We start from the raw sequence: 14,575 nt of genomic DNA on the forward strand, positions 1-14,575 counted from the left end.
TACTAGAGAACAAAAAGAATGAACTATGGGATAGGCAGCTAAAGCTCAATTTTAGATTTTCAAAGGGTAAGCACGAACTGGTAAAAAAATGCTTTCAGGATGATGGGAGAGTCATTCTGATGTTGGAGGTCGGAGCTCAACATGAAGTATATCCAAAAGGGGTTAACTCCCTTCAACGAGTTCAGCAAAATAACTCCTAGTTAATGGGAGGAGCTCATGGCTCAAAAGACTTCACCGGAGGTATTGGAGCTCAGTGCCCGTAACACCGAGTTGGCGAAAAGAAACAAACACCACCATCATCTAGGCCCCGGTGGCTACTATGCCAAGGAAGAGCAGTTTAGGAAGATGGACGAAGAGGCCGCAGCTGCTGGGAATACCGATGTGACAAATTTGAAGGTACGCTCAAGGAATTGGATATATGCGAGGAGTACAGAATCATCCGGTGGTAATCTTAAGTTTGATAAGCCAGAGACCCAAGAGGCAGTATCAAGGATACTGAAATATGCTGAAGACAAGGAGAAAGTCTCATTCAATCTTTCCAGAGAGAGGGACGAGATTAGCCATGGCTTGGGAAACAAGGAGCACACAGGCCACACCAGGGGGCTAGGGAAAAGGATGACCTGGAAGCAAGGATTCAAAGAGGACATGCACATGTACAAGAAACATGGCAGAGACCGGGAGACTAATCTTGAGCTCCAAGTGAAGGCTCTAGTTGCGAAGGCACTGGAGGAGCAAGGACTGTCTACGGAGCCACGGATATTAGTGATGCCGCTGGGAGAACTGACATTAGTTGGCAACCCTCCAAAAGTTTCTAGCAGCCAAGGTTCCACTGCAGCCACAACCCCCATCGATCACATACGGGAACCAACTAGTTGCACCTTGGTGTTTCTCAACGGCCGATAGAACACTGTGATGGAGGTAGCAATGGGTGTGGCACATCCTCCTAGTGGCTTACACCACAATAATAAGATACCGCTGGACTATACTAGGGTCGAGGTGCATACCGTGAAGCCTGAGTTCATGTAGTGGAGGATAGACTACGCAATCCCCGAGGGGCTAGTGTTACTCGGAGATGTTATGGTGCAGTTCATCCTCTGGCAGAAACGGGACATTATATTGACTGCTTCTTTGCCGCCTCCCTCTCTCCTAAATTTGGAGCGAGTTATTGAGGTCGGGGAGATATTTTCACCGTCTCATAACCACCACATTCCTGAGATGCCACATTCTTCCCCACCTCCTAGCGAGCATGTGCCTGATGAGATGCCACAACCTTCTCCAGCTTGTACCGAGCAAGTGCATGATGAGATGCCATAGTCTTTTCAACAAGCACAACCGATACATGAACAACGAGTGCCTCCTGAAGAAGGTGATGCACAAGAAGATGAGGACGTGCCTGAATGGGAACTTTGAAAGAAGCATCCAATCACCATAAGGCCAGTTTATGTTCCAATAAAAGATGTTTCATCGGTGTCCAAGTGGTATTCCCATGACCAGTTCAAGCCTGAGAACCAAGTTAAAAAAGTCCTATCACGGGGTTCTGAGGAGGCCGTCACTAGCAAACTCCACCAAATTGCAAAGCAGTATCCAAATGTTGATGCCATCAAATGGTCAAAGGATTGCCCGAAAACATATGAAAGAGGCAAGCCCTTCCTACCAAACTGGGACATCCAGCGCCTACCACTTGGAATGAGAAGATTCCACGATTGGTACTTACGTGTTCTCCCAACGAGCATAGACCTCATACACGCATGCTTCCCCACCGGCACATTTGGAAGCCCAGTCGGGAAAATTGTCTTTGACTTCAATGACATGCAGACATGCTTTCACCTGAGAGCAATGGAGATGAATCTAATTCGCATGTGGTGCCTGAAAGTCCTTGTCCTCCTGATATGATATGAATGTAATCTTTGAATTTTGTTGTAACTAACCCACATCGTGATTTGTAGAATGAAATTGCACATTGTCAAATAAATGCCAAGTGTGAAAGTCGGGTATATAGACCCTCAAGCTATAGCCAAAACAAATTTTAATTACCCTAAACAGTGGAAACTGGATGCCAAAGAGCTTGCTACTGCAAAGACTCTTCGGGAGAAAGAGCACATCCGTACGGTGAAACTAAGGGAAGGGTCCCTTAAGGTTGCGGCATACATTGCCCTAGCTTTCAAAACTCTCCAACAACACTCTACTATATGGCTACCATACAACTTCGAGTAAGTTCAACTCTATACTTAAAGCTTTATTCGATATTTTTTATTCGATGCAAAAGAGCTTATCTAGTTCTATGATTAAATCCATACAACAACCACTGGATTTGTATAGCCGTCGATGTCGGGAGGAGCATGGCATGGGTCTTTGATTCAATAGATAGGGACCCGGTGACATACAAAGACTTCATATCGATTCTCAAGATGTACATATATCGATAATCCTCATTAGCTTATATGTTTGTATACATACTTGTAACGTTCACTTTTGGATACTAACAAGTTGTATTTGCTAAAATAATTCGAACAGGGCATTTAGGTTCTATGTCACTAATCATCGAGGAAGGCATGATCCAGCAAGGAAGGAAAAGCTGGCTATAAAAACACTATGTGCGGTAAGTGTAACTTACTTCTTCAGTACTCCATTACATGGCTATCAAAAGCATTACTTAACATTTTCATATGCAAAACACACAGTGCCCCAAGCAGAAGCCTGGGAGTGTACATTGTGGATACTATATATGTTCTATGATGAGTAGCACCGGTGTCTACAAGAGACACCCCTTAAGGGTAAGTTTGAACCTCTTCACCCGTAGTATAAAAACTTTATACATGATATGAAATACTAAACCAAAACTTGTTCTCTTGTAGTGGAAAGAAGAGAAAGGAATGAAAAGAGACCCATACAAGGATGACCAACTCTTAGAGCTCGTCGGCGACCTTTGCAACTTCATATTGGACCAGATTGTACACGTCAAAGGTGCCTACCATGACCGAGAGTCTGACTTAAGTAGAAATCCTCAGTACCAACACCTTCGTGAGACTGAACGGCTAGCTCTAGGACGTTGATAACAATGTTTATGAAATTTATATATTTAATGATGGATTGTATATATTCTTGTGAATTGGACTTGTAATTATAGTTTATATAATACTCTTGTGCTTGTAGTCTAAGGGGACGGTTGTTTAGCCCGTTTAAACACCGTGTAAACGCTACACGGTGGTGCGCTGTTTCCGTTTAATCACCCGTTTACCCCGTTTAATTGGCCGTTTAGCCCGTTTAATGGGACGTTTTGCCTGAATAATGGCAAAACGGTAGGTGACTGACTGTTTACCGTTTAGCGTTTAGGAAAACACTGGGCGTTAGGCAACGCGAACGCGGTTCGGAACGCTGGTCGCGGGGCGTTCGGCAACGCGAACGCGGTTCGGAATGTTGGTCGTGGAGCATTCGGCAACGCGAACGCTGGATAGAATACGCGGAAACAAACAGTGTTCTGGTCGAATTTGAATTGTAAATTTGAATTTTTTTTTCGGAAAAGCGTGCTGTAGGAGCGGTTCTAGGTATCCCTATAAATCGATTTGTAGGGGCGACTCGTGTTACCAGCCGCTCCTACAAATCGATTTGTAAGGATGGCCTAGGAACCACCCCTTCAAATGCATGATTTGTAGAGACAGTTGGGTAGGCGCGGCTGGCCAAACCGCCCCTACAAAGGGTTACGAGCCGCCCCTAAAAAGCGTTTCTTCAGTAGAGGATGGATTTGAGTGCCTCTTGAACGTGTGCAGCTTCGTGAATCTGGCTACCTCGGCGTACTTTGCGACTTTCCTGGTACGCTCTAACAGCTCGAGGCAGCCCTAGTTGTCACCAAAGAAATCAGAATTGCCAGCAACCTGGTTGAGGCCGTGCAGCATCCTCTACACCGTGGCCAACGTTTCTCGCTCACCCTGACCGCAGCTGGTGCAGTCGGCGAAGCTGCCAATCAGCGTGTGGATCTTTTCCTCGGCACTCTTGCTCATCTGGCACAGGTGACGATCTGCTCGAGGTCCACATCCTCCTTCTTTCGAATTCGTTCTTCATTATGTGACCATGCTCTATTCGGCTATTAGCTTGTCCATTCTACTAATACTCCATCAGCTATTTATTTTTCACAACAGATGAGCTATACTTTATGCAAACCGATAGACAACCTGGAGGTCACTTAGGTTCTCATGTAAGCTGATGATGAACTAATAGAATTTACCCATGGTTCTTTAAGCTGAATTATTATGCTTTGGAATAAAATTATCGGCCATTGAATCTATGAACCTTCCGAAACATCTGCACTTGGGATGCGTCCATAGCCGACGAAGATATTAGCCTCATTAGTATTTTCGTCAGTCCATCCGGCAGAGCCACCACCAATCAAGCGAAATTTTGTAAGCTTCTTCCGTATACTGTAGCCCCATCAATAGTAGCCGGTGATTATAATCTGCAGCAAATGAACTTCCTTTTTTTGTTAAATACGCCCGAACCACTGAGTTCGGCCTTAGCTGCTATTTTTGTTCTGATTAAACAAGTATCTGACCCATCCTTTGCCTTCAGCTGTATTATTTTCTCCAAAATTAAATCAGCTGATGGAGGTGAAAGATCAGCCTTCTTTTGACAGCCGATCCATACTTGCTATTTCTTTGCCTTCTTTATTAATTACGTGAGACTCAAAATGGATGCATGGTGGCTGGCTTCTTCCTTGCTTCCTTACGTCATGTTCCTGTGTATATATAGCCAGCCATCTTGTCCTTCCTTGTATAAACATCGGCAACTTAAAAGAAACAGCCAGTCGTCTTCTAGTTAAGGAACAAACGAATTTCAATTAACAGTTTCCGACACATGCCACAAGAAGAGGAGACCCGTGTTGCCATGATCGGATTGTGTGGTGATGACAGGAATAGTTGGAGCCGACATCTTCTTTGCTATCGGCTATCAACAACTAAATCTTCTAGATTGGTTCATGCCGAACTAAGCATAACTTCCGAAAATCTTGATCATGAAGAAATTTCATCGACCAAACATTTATCGGATACTTTCTTAAGTATTTATCAAGCCGGACTTCAAATGCACATTTCCTCGTGCACGTGTATTCCTTTTCCAATAAGGATGCTCTGTTTGTATATTTCTTCCTGACATGTTGCCTTTTAGCCGAACACATATATGTTCAGCTGTATTATAAATTATGCTCAATAGATTCCTGATTTAGTGCAACAGGCAACACTCTTAGTAACCTTCCATGGGATGCTTTTTGATTATTTTATCCAGCTATCTCTGTACTCCTCAGCCAAACAACACAATAATTCTTTGATCGGTGGGGTGCAGGAGCAGCAACTTTTGATCTTCTTGAGCTTATCATCTAGAATGTCAACGTGTTGATACATGCCGCAACCAGCCCTATGCGGATGACACATACAACAAGATTGGCTTGCAAGCTTCGTGTGGTGGCAAATCTTGGCAATATGGATAACGTTCTCAGAATAGCTCTGAAGGTCCAGCTCAAATAATAAACAAAATTAATTAATCCGACCGACTTCTGATCAAACAATTGTGGTCCCATCGAGCGTGCCAGAACGTGTGTCGGCACAAAATTTCGTCCCGTGCCGAGGGCACACGAGCAAGCCGGAAGGGTCTGCTCGATGGAGCTGAAGATCCGCCTAGCTTCAACGCAGGGATTATCGATCCTGCGCACTCCTCCCGAGACATGCCAGTCAATTTGACCCTGCAATTGACAAGGAGAGAAAACTAATTAGTAATTTAAGGCGGAACATGCTGGTGTTGCCAGACAGTCCCGAATGTGCAGCTCTGAGAGCCGATGTGGAAGCAAATCGACTAAATAGTCAATTCCAGTATACTCATAAGAATAAATCAGTTAAAGCTCATGGGGCTGTGAAAGAAAAATCGGTTATCATTCAAGATGAATATCGTTATTTAGACAAATATTAGTCAATGGCAATAGGATATCAACAATAATTAGTTTATGCTAAGTCAATGACTGCAAGTAACCGAATCCTTTTTTATATATAAAAGAAGCAATTCATCATCATTTAATCATTTAATAGAGATAAATCTAATGAACATATTAGATCTCATCTATCGTTATGACTAGTGGGGCATGAGGCAGAATCATGCAGGCCGTAGAAACAGCGAGAAATTCGATGACCCTAACTTATTACTAATATCAGTGGGGCATGAGGTAGAATCATGTAGGCCGTAATACAATAATAAGATCATGGGGCTAACACACCTTTCAACCTATCTTTACTTCAGTGGTCTCGTGGCGTGAACTGCATATGTAAAAACACTCAATATCGGCTAAAACAGCCGATTCAGGCATAACGCACACTTAAAGTCATGCCCTATCAGGAACCGATCTACTAAATAACGATCCCCACTCCACGGTGCTAACAGTGGGGTGTGAGGCACAATCATACAGGCCGTGATAACGGGCCATGGAACGGTTCTCGTTAGCCAATGGATCTATTCAAGACCAGGCATGCCTTAACCGCACACTATGCACGATCAAGATTGACATAAAATAGCCGATAAATATAACTCATCGTTTGAAGTGCAGATTAGATCAATTTAGATTAATAAACGACGGGTTAAACAGGATATAAGGCCGATCTAGATCAATCCCAATCGGGCGAAGTGATATTGTTGTAATTAAATAAATAATAAAAGCAATAAGCAATATCAGTAACTTAATGAATCTATCCGAAAGACGCCACCCTTAGATAGAGCCGATAACTTGACCTTAATCTAGTTCGAGCAGTGGAGGTCGACCGGATCGATGCAGCCGTACTTGAACTAAACAAGAGTCGATAACTAGCTTATACCAGAGTCGCAGTGGAGATCGACCGGATCGATGCAGCCGTACGAACAGAAGTATAAGCCATGACAGTACTTACAGACAAGCCGGAGGTCGGCCGGACCGATGCAGCCCTGCTCGCTGAAGAACTCGCCGAGATCTACTCCTACTCCTAAGGGGTGGCCGGAGCCAAAAAAAAATAAGTAACTTGTATTTAATTGATTGTGTGTTACAACCTGTTGTGACCCTTTATTTTTATAGGGCTACTGGACTTTGCGTACAAGAAGACTCTTTCATATACATATACAAAAAAGCTAATATGAATCTATTATTCCTTAATTAGTTTGGCCGTACGCACACCTGGGCCAATACATGCGCTGATCTGGTAACATGTACGTATATGTGTGCTTCTCTACTTGAACTAATCTTGCATGCTCATCACGTCAGTACCCAGGAGTTGCAACATTCCCTTCATGTATCGACTGCACCTTTAATCAAGAAGCTTCACGTCCCCATCCAAAGATATTTTGATTTATTTCCTTATGCAGCCCGGCCAAAATTAAAATATCCCTTCCTCGTTAGTTGATCTGCTTGGCCTTGCACGTGAGTCTTACCATATATAACTGGCCAAATATATTAATTGGCCATACTTACATGAATGCCCATAATAGCCAAACAAGCAAGTCTAATGATCATGTATACATGTATATCCCCTTTACCTTAATCTTGCTGGCATCCACGTCAAGCATAGCTCGTATAGCACTTGAGCTCTCATCCTTTTCCATTTGCCTTGCCGGTTGCCCAATAATGCATCATGTATATGTAACAAACAAGATAGTAGGCACATCAGAACTCCGATATGTATAGGTGATGCCAGCTGTTTGACCTTTTGCTGCTTCCCATTAATTTCTGGGCATGAACGACTCCATCGTATATATCTCATCAACTCTCAAGTCATGGTCATTATCTGAGATTTTCTTCTTTTTTACGTCACCAGCCGCTTCCTTCCCAATTACCAAATTTTGGTGTCAACAGTCCTCAAGATTGGAAACATGTTTATAAGTGAATGAGGCACCTAAGTTTAGTTTTGAGATGATCTAGAAGCATGACAAGCAAAGAGTACAAGGGCATTTGATTGTGGAGTGTACTTTGCACATATTTGGTACTCAAATTGGAAGATCAAGATTAAACTCAAGATGGAGATAAAGTTTAAGTTCTAGTAGCTATTGAAAATCATTTGGTAGAAAGAAAAAGACTTAAAGAAGGAATCAAGGTTACTCATCAAGTTAAGTCCATCACTTGGATCAATAAATCAAGTTATTTCAAGTGAGTATCAAGGATGGTTCTTTGGTGAGAGGTCACTTCTCCCTAGTGTAGGGGCTTGCCGCCTATGTGTAGGTAAACCAAGTATGGTACTTGGAAGGCTAACATGGAAGTGGTGATCTGAGGGATATTTGAGATGCTTAGTTAAAGTAATCAAAAGGGTTGATCAAGAAAAGCAAGTAACACCCAAAAGAGAGATAATTATGATATTTCAAGTAGTATTCTCACAGTGATGCTCTCATGCAAGCATTGATGAAAAGATGAAGCAAGCCAACCACAACAAGAAAGTGCACTTGATCATAAGTGGTATTCATTTCATATGGGTGAAGAATGGAATTCAAAATGGTATCAATTGGTCTTCACCAAACTTATAATTGGACTTCACATTTCTATTGGAGTAATGAATTGGAATCTATGTGACTATCCTCTACTCCAACATAGCAAAGGTATCATTGTAATGTGCATGATCATTTCATCCCTTACTAGTATGCCGTTAGTGCATATAGTACATGCCTCATAGGATCATGCATAATAAATAAAAGTTTTAAAATTCATAGCCTACCACTATTGCTTGAATGATTACTTGATCTAGTGGTTAGTATATGAGTTTGTTCGTGAGCTAAGTAAACCCAAGTACTTGATTTAATTTGGATTGCTAACAAGTGACAAGTACAACATTGACAAGATAACCCTTGTAAAAGGTGTGAAGAAGTTTGTCATTGGTTCAAACTGGACTTGGAAGCTTAGGCAAATCAATTTAGTTCAAGTCAACTTAGAAGCTTATGATAAGTAACAAGAGTACAAGCACAAGACAACAATGTGAATGGATATCTATATTGTTTGTTTCAAGTGGTATCTAGACTCAAGTATTTCATCAAGAATTTATAAGTGATGTCTAGATCAACTCACAAGTGATATCCTATAAGTGGTACTCATGAAGATAACAAAGGTTCAAGAAATGGTTTTTATTGATAAATCCAACAAGTTGTTCCATACTAGATGATTCTTTCAAGTGCTATCACATCTACACATGGTATCAATCATGCAAGATGATGGTTCCACAAGTGATCCTCAACTTTAAGTGATCATCAAATGAAGAATGCATCCCTCACCTACAAGAGCTCAAGTGTATCAAATGGATGACCCATGCTATCACATAGTGTGAGGTGTCCCACAAATTGATATCAAGATCAAAGATCCTATGCGTGGTATCTCAAGAAGCCCTACACAAGATACAACTGGTACAAGTTACAAGTGGTATCTACAAGTGGTGTTATTCCAACAATCAAGTGATGTCCATAAAAAATGCAAGATTCAAGCCTCAACCATCTACCCCAAATGCATACCTTTGCATCAATGAGAAGCACACCTTTTATGGAAATTGATGACAAAGGGGGAGAGATTGTACAAAGATATGAAAGCTTTGAGATTGAGATTGTACAAGGGGGGAGAGATAAGATATGAAAGCTTTGGGAGAGATTGAGACAAAGAAGTAGAGGTTGGACATGGACATGGACAAAGAGGGAGCAACATTGAAGAAAAGAGATGGATTAAAATTCTTAGACAAGAGAAGCACACAAGTAGGGGGAGCAAGCTCATGAACTTTGATTGATTGCATTTGATATGTGCATATTCATGTGCTTGCTTGCATTGCATAAGTTCTTAAATTCAATATGCATGTTTGTGTGATGTATGCTAGTTGTAGAATTTGATTGATGAAATGAAAACTAGCATGCATAGGATGATAGATAGACACTTGGTATGCTTTTCAAGTAATGCTAGTACCTTGCTTTTAATGTTGATCTCATGAGGTATCTAGTGCTTTGATTTCCAAGTGATATCTAGCTAACCATGGTGCTAAGGATGGACTTAAAGGTGCAACTCCAATTGGTATCACACTTCAAAGGTTTACTCTATACACCTTAGCATCATTTGGTAGTAATTACTCTCCCATAATTCCAATCTATGCATATGTGCGAGCTTCAAATCAAACACTCTAGCACATATGTAGGGGGAGCTAATACTACCATTTTGGGTTTGTGGTACTTGTCCAAAATCATTTACACATGGTAAAATTGCTTGGGCAAGCAACATGAATCCAAAAGAGCTTAATTTCCATATCTTTGTAGAGTTGTCATCAATTACCATAAAGGGGGAGATTGAAAGGTCCTTGTGTGGTTTTGGTAATTGAGTGACAACCCTAGGTGGACTAATTATGTTTATGTGAGATACATAGGTGATTAGTCCATAGGTACATGTGTATGAGCAATATATGCCATGAAGGTTGAAATGGCTCAGAAATGTTGCAAAGCTCATACATGTGATGATGAAGGAGCTCATTGCACATGAGACATGACATTGAGTCATGTGATCAAGGTGGAGAAGATCAAGACAAGACTTGGCTTGATGGACCGGTTGCAAGCGTGAAGGGCAAGTCAAAGGCTTTGGAGCGATGGACCGCGTCGCGGTGAAGCTTGAGCAAGACTTGGCACCAATGGACGATGGCAATGGTGAAAAGCAAGTGAAATCAAGATCGATGAAGCAATATGATCACATGATGATATGAAGTGGATCATATCATTGTTGATTGTGTTGGTGCATGTGTTGCATCGACATTAGAGAAAGATGGAATGGAATGCGCAAGGCAAAGGTATAACCTAGGGCATTTCATTTCACCGGTCATAGGTGTGTAGAGAAGTTTATGGCCAGGTTTAGGATAGATGACCGCACTATCAAGAGGGGCAAATGTGTTTGCATATCGGTCATCTAGTGCCACTTGATCTAACTTTGCACCATTGCTAGGATCGAGTGGCGTGGTAAGTTGAGTGGCTAATCCTTTGGAGAATGTTTGTGAAAAGCTAACACACATACACATGGTGGTGTACACTTGGCGGTGTTGGCACATTTGCAAAAGGAGAAGAAGTTGGTGAAGAAAAGGAGTTAGTCGCGCTGGTCATAGAGTGACCGGACGCATCCGGTGTGGATACCAGATGTGTCCGGTATGTTATCTAGACTTCAGGTAGTCTGACAGGAGTGACTGAACGCATTGGGTGTGTCTACTAAACGCGTCCGATATTTGGACCCAAGGTGGGTGACTAAGTGAAAGTGATCGGACTCTAGCTCAGAGGACTGACCAGACGCTAAGGAGTTACTGTTCAGCATCCGGTCAAAGAGACATAGCCCGAGGCAGGATCACAGACAGCGACCGGCCACAGCGACCGGACGCATTCGGTTGCCATACTAGATGTGTCCGGTATGACTCAACAGTCTCGGGTTTTAGCACTATAATTGATCAGACGCTGAGAGCATCCGGTCCAGAGTGACCGGACGCGTCCGATCGGCCCTAGGAGCTTACTGGACTTGACCGGACACTACGGCTGAGCGTCCGATCATTTTGAATAGCGCATCTGATGTGACATGTTAGAGAGAGCTGTTGGTGGCAACGACTAGTTTGAATGGGACATGTGGTGGGTCAGCTATGACCGGACATGTTTGGTCACCAACGGACGCGTCCGGTGCAAATGACATGCGTGTTTGGTCGTCCCAAAATTTGCCCAGTGAAGGGGTAACGGCTACTTTAGCCCATGGGGCTATAAATAGAAGGTGGTCTCGGCCATGGCTGGTGCTGAGCACCTTGGGTGACTTTGTGTCCATGCTTGAGAGTGCTTGGGAGCCCTCCATCTCAGATGTGCTTGATATTGATCATCCGATTATGTGAGTGAGCGATTCTAGTGCAATTGCATCGTGAGGTTGCATCGAGTGGCACTAGGTGGTCATCTTGCAAGTCAGTGGTGCTTGTTACTCTTGGAGGTTGCCACCTCCTAGATGGCTTGGTGGTGGTCTCCATCGAAGCCTGTAAGAAGCTTGTGCAGTGCTCTAGAGAAGAGCTTTGTGAGGGGCATTGTGCTCGTCCCGCGGGAGCCACGGAGAGCAACTCTAGTAAAGCGTGCCATTGAGCTACCCTCATCTTGTGTTGGTTGTGCGGCACCCTATTGAGGGTTTGGTGGGTGATGCCAATCAGCGTGTGAACCTCCAAGTGAGCGGTCGACACAATGGGGACTAGCGTGTTGGCAAGCACGTGAACCTTAGGAAAAAAAATCATCGTGACATCCTTGTATTCCTGTTGGTTTGCATCCTCATTACACAAGCTTGTACTTACTTTCATTTACATTGTGCTTGTGTAGTTGCTTTTGAAATTAGTTAGCTTGTGTAGCTCACTAGTTACCTTCTTTCTTGTGCAGCATAGAAGTAGCTCCCTTGCGTGGCTAATTTGGTTTGTGTAACCTTGTTAGTCACATTGCTTAGTTTGTGTAGCTAAGTATTTGCGCTCTCTAATTTGGCATTGGTTGCTATGTTATTGAGCATTGCTAGTGAGCTTAGGAGCTTTATGCTTTTGCTTACTAGCATGTGTAGGAGCTCCCTTGTTGCTTAAAGTACTAGTGGCATAGGTTTGTGTGACCTTGCTTCTAGAATTGGTTAGGTGAGCTCTAGCTAGCCCGGCACCTTAATTGCTTAATTAGGATTTTTATAAGGTGTTTGTGAACTTTGATAGAGGGGTGTAGTCTTGGCTAGACCAATTGTTTTAATTCTGCATTTGTTTTGGTTAGCCGGCGCGATTAACTCTAGAAACAACCATTCACCCCCCTCTAATCACCATCTCGACCCTACAATGTGTCATTTGATGAATCTAATGGCTCTCAAGTGCAGCAAGTTGATTCAAGTGTTGTAGGAAAGGAGGATCCACCAAGTGAAGCAATCAAGCAATTGGCTATTGGTGATATAAGACCACAAGAAAATGAAGTCACTAAAGTGGAGGTTCCTCAAGCTGCTGATGAACAAAGTTCTGCTAATGTACCTGATGCTGAGGGGGAGCAGACCCCTGCTGCAAATCAGTAGAGCAGCAGTGCTGCACATAAGAGCGGTAGTGCCACACTCCCTCTGATAGCAGCAGCAAGTCCAACTCCGATTCTAGGATAAAACCTACAACCTATATTCGAGCAAGAAGATAATGAAGATCCAAAAGATGGACAAGAGGCCATTAAGTATCTAAGGCTAAGGCAAACAATACAACAGGATCATCCCGTTGACAACATCTTTGGGAGTCTTTGAAAGGGGTAACAACTCATTCACATTTAGCAAACTTTTGCCAATATTACTCATTTGTTTCCTCTTTGGAACCTCTTAAGGTTGAGCAAGCACTTGGTGATCCGGATTGGGTGATGGCCATGCAAGATGAGCTCAACAATTTCAAAAGAAATCAAGTATGGACCTTGGTGGAGAGACCCAACACCAATATCATTGGCACCAAGTGGGTCTTCCGCAACAAGCAAGATGAGAATGGCGTGGTGACAAGAAACAAGGCAAGATTGGTTTCTCAAGGTTTCACTCAAGTAGAGGACTTGGACTTTTAGGAAACATATGCACCAGTGGCAAGACTTGAAGCAATCCGAATTCTTCTAGCCTATGCCACTCATCACAATTTCAAGATATATCAAATGGTCATGAAGAGTGCATTCCTCAATGGCCCAATTCAATAACTTATCTATGTTGAGCAACCACAGGGTTTTGAAGATCCCAAGTTCCCCAACCACATCTACAAACTCCAAAAGGCGCTCTATGGGCTTAAGCAAGCACCAAGAGCATGGTATGAATGCCTTAAGGAATTCTTGCTTAAACAAGGCTTTGAAATAGGCAAAGCCGACCCTACCCTTTTCACTCACAAAGTTGGTAAAGATATATTTGTGTGCCAAATATATGTCGATGACATAATATTTGGTAGCACTAATCATATTTTTTTGTGAGGAATTTAGTAAGATCATGACGAAGGGATTTGAGATATCCATGATGGGTGAGTTGAAGTTCTTTCTCGGATTTCAAATCAAGCAAGTGAAGGATGAAACTTTTATTAGTCAAACAAAGTACACCCATAATATGCTCAAGAAGTTTGACATGGTGAATGCCAAGCCTATCAAAACACCCATGCCAACCATTGGACATCTTGATCTCAACATTGAAGGGAAAGCCATGGATACCAAGTTATATCATTCCATGATCGGCTCTCTACTTTATTTGTGTGCATCTAGGCCCAATATTATGCTTAGTGTGTACATGTGTGCTAGATTTCAAGCTAACCCAAAAGAGTGTCACTTGGTGGCTATTAAGAGAATCTTGAGATATTTAGTACACACTCCTAACCTTGGTTTGTGGTATCCTAAGGGCTCTAAGTTTTATCTACTTGGGTATTTGAATTCTGATTATGCCAGTTGTAAAGTAGATCAAAAAAGCACTTTAGGGATCTCAGTGTTTCAAGTTACCACCGACGAGTAAATTTTTAGTATTGCGCGTCTGGCTCAGATGATGTGCTTAGAGGACACGAGGTTTATACTGGTTCGGGCAAAAAGTCCTTACGTCTAGTTCATCACTGTTGCTCATGTT

The sequence above is a fragment of the Miscanthus floridulus genome, chromosome 5 (assembly GCF_019320115.1).
Source record: "Miscanthus floridulus cultivar M001 chromosome 5, ASM1932011v1, whole genome shotgun sequence".
Lineage (NCBI taxonomy): Eukaryota > Viridiplantae > Streptophyta > Magnoliopsida > Poales > Poaceae > Miscanthus > Miscanthus floridulus.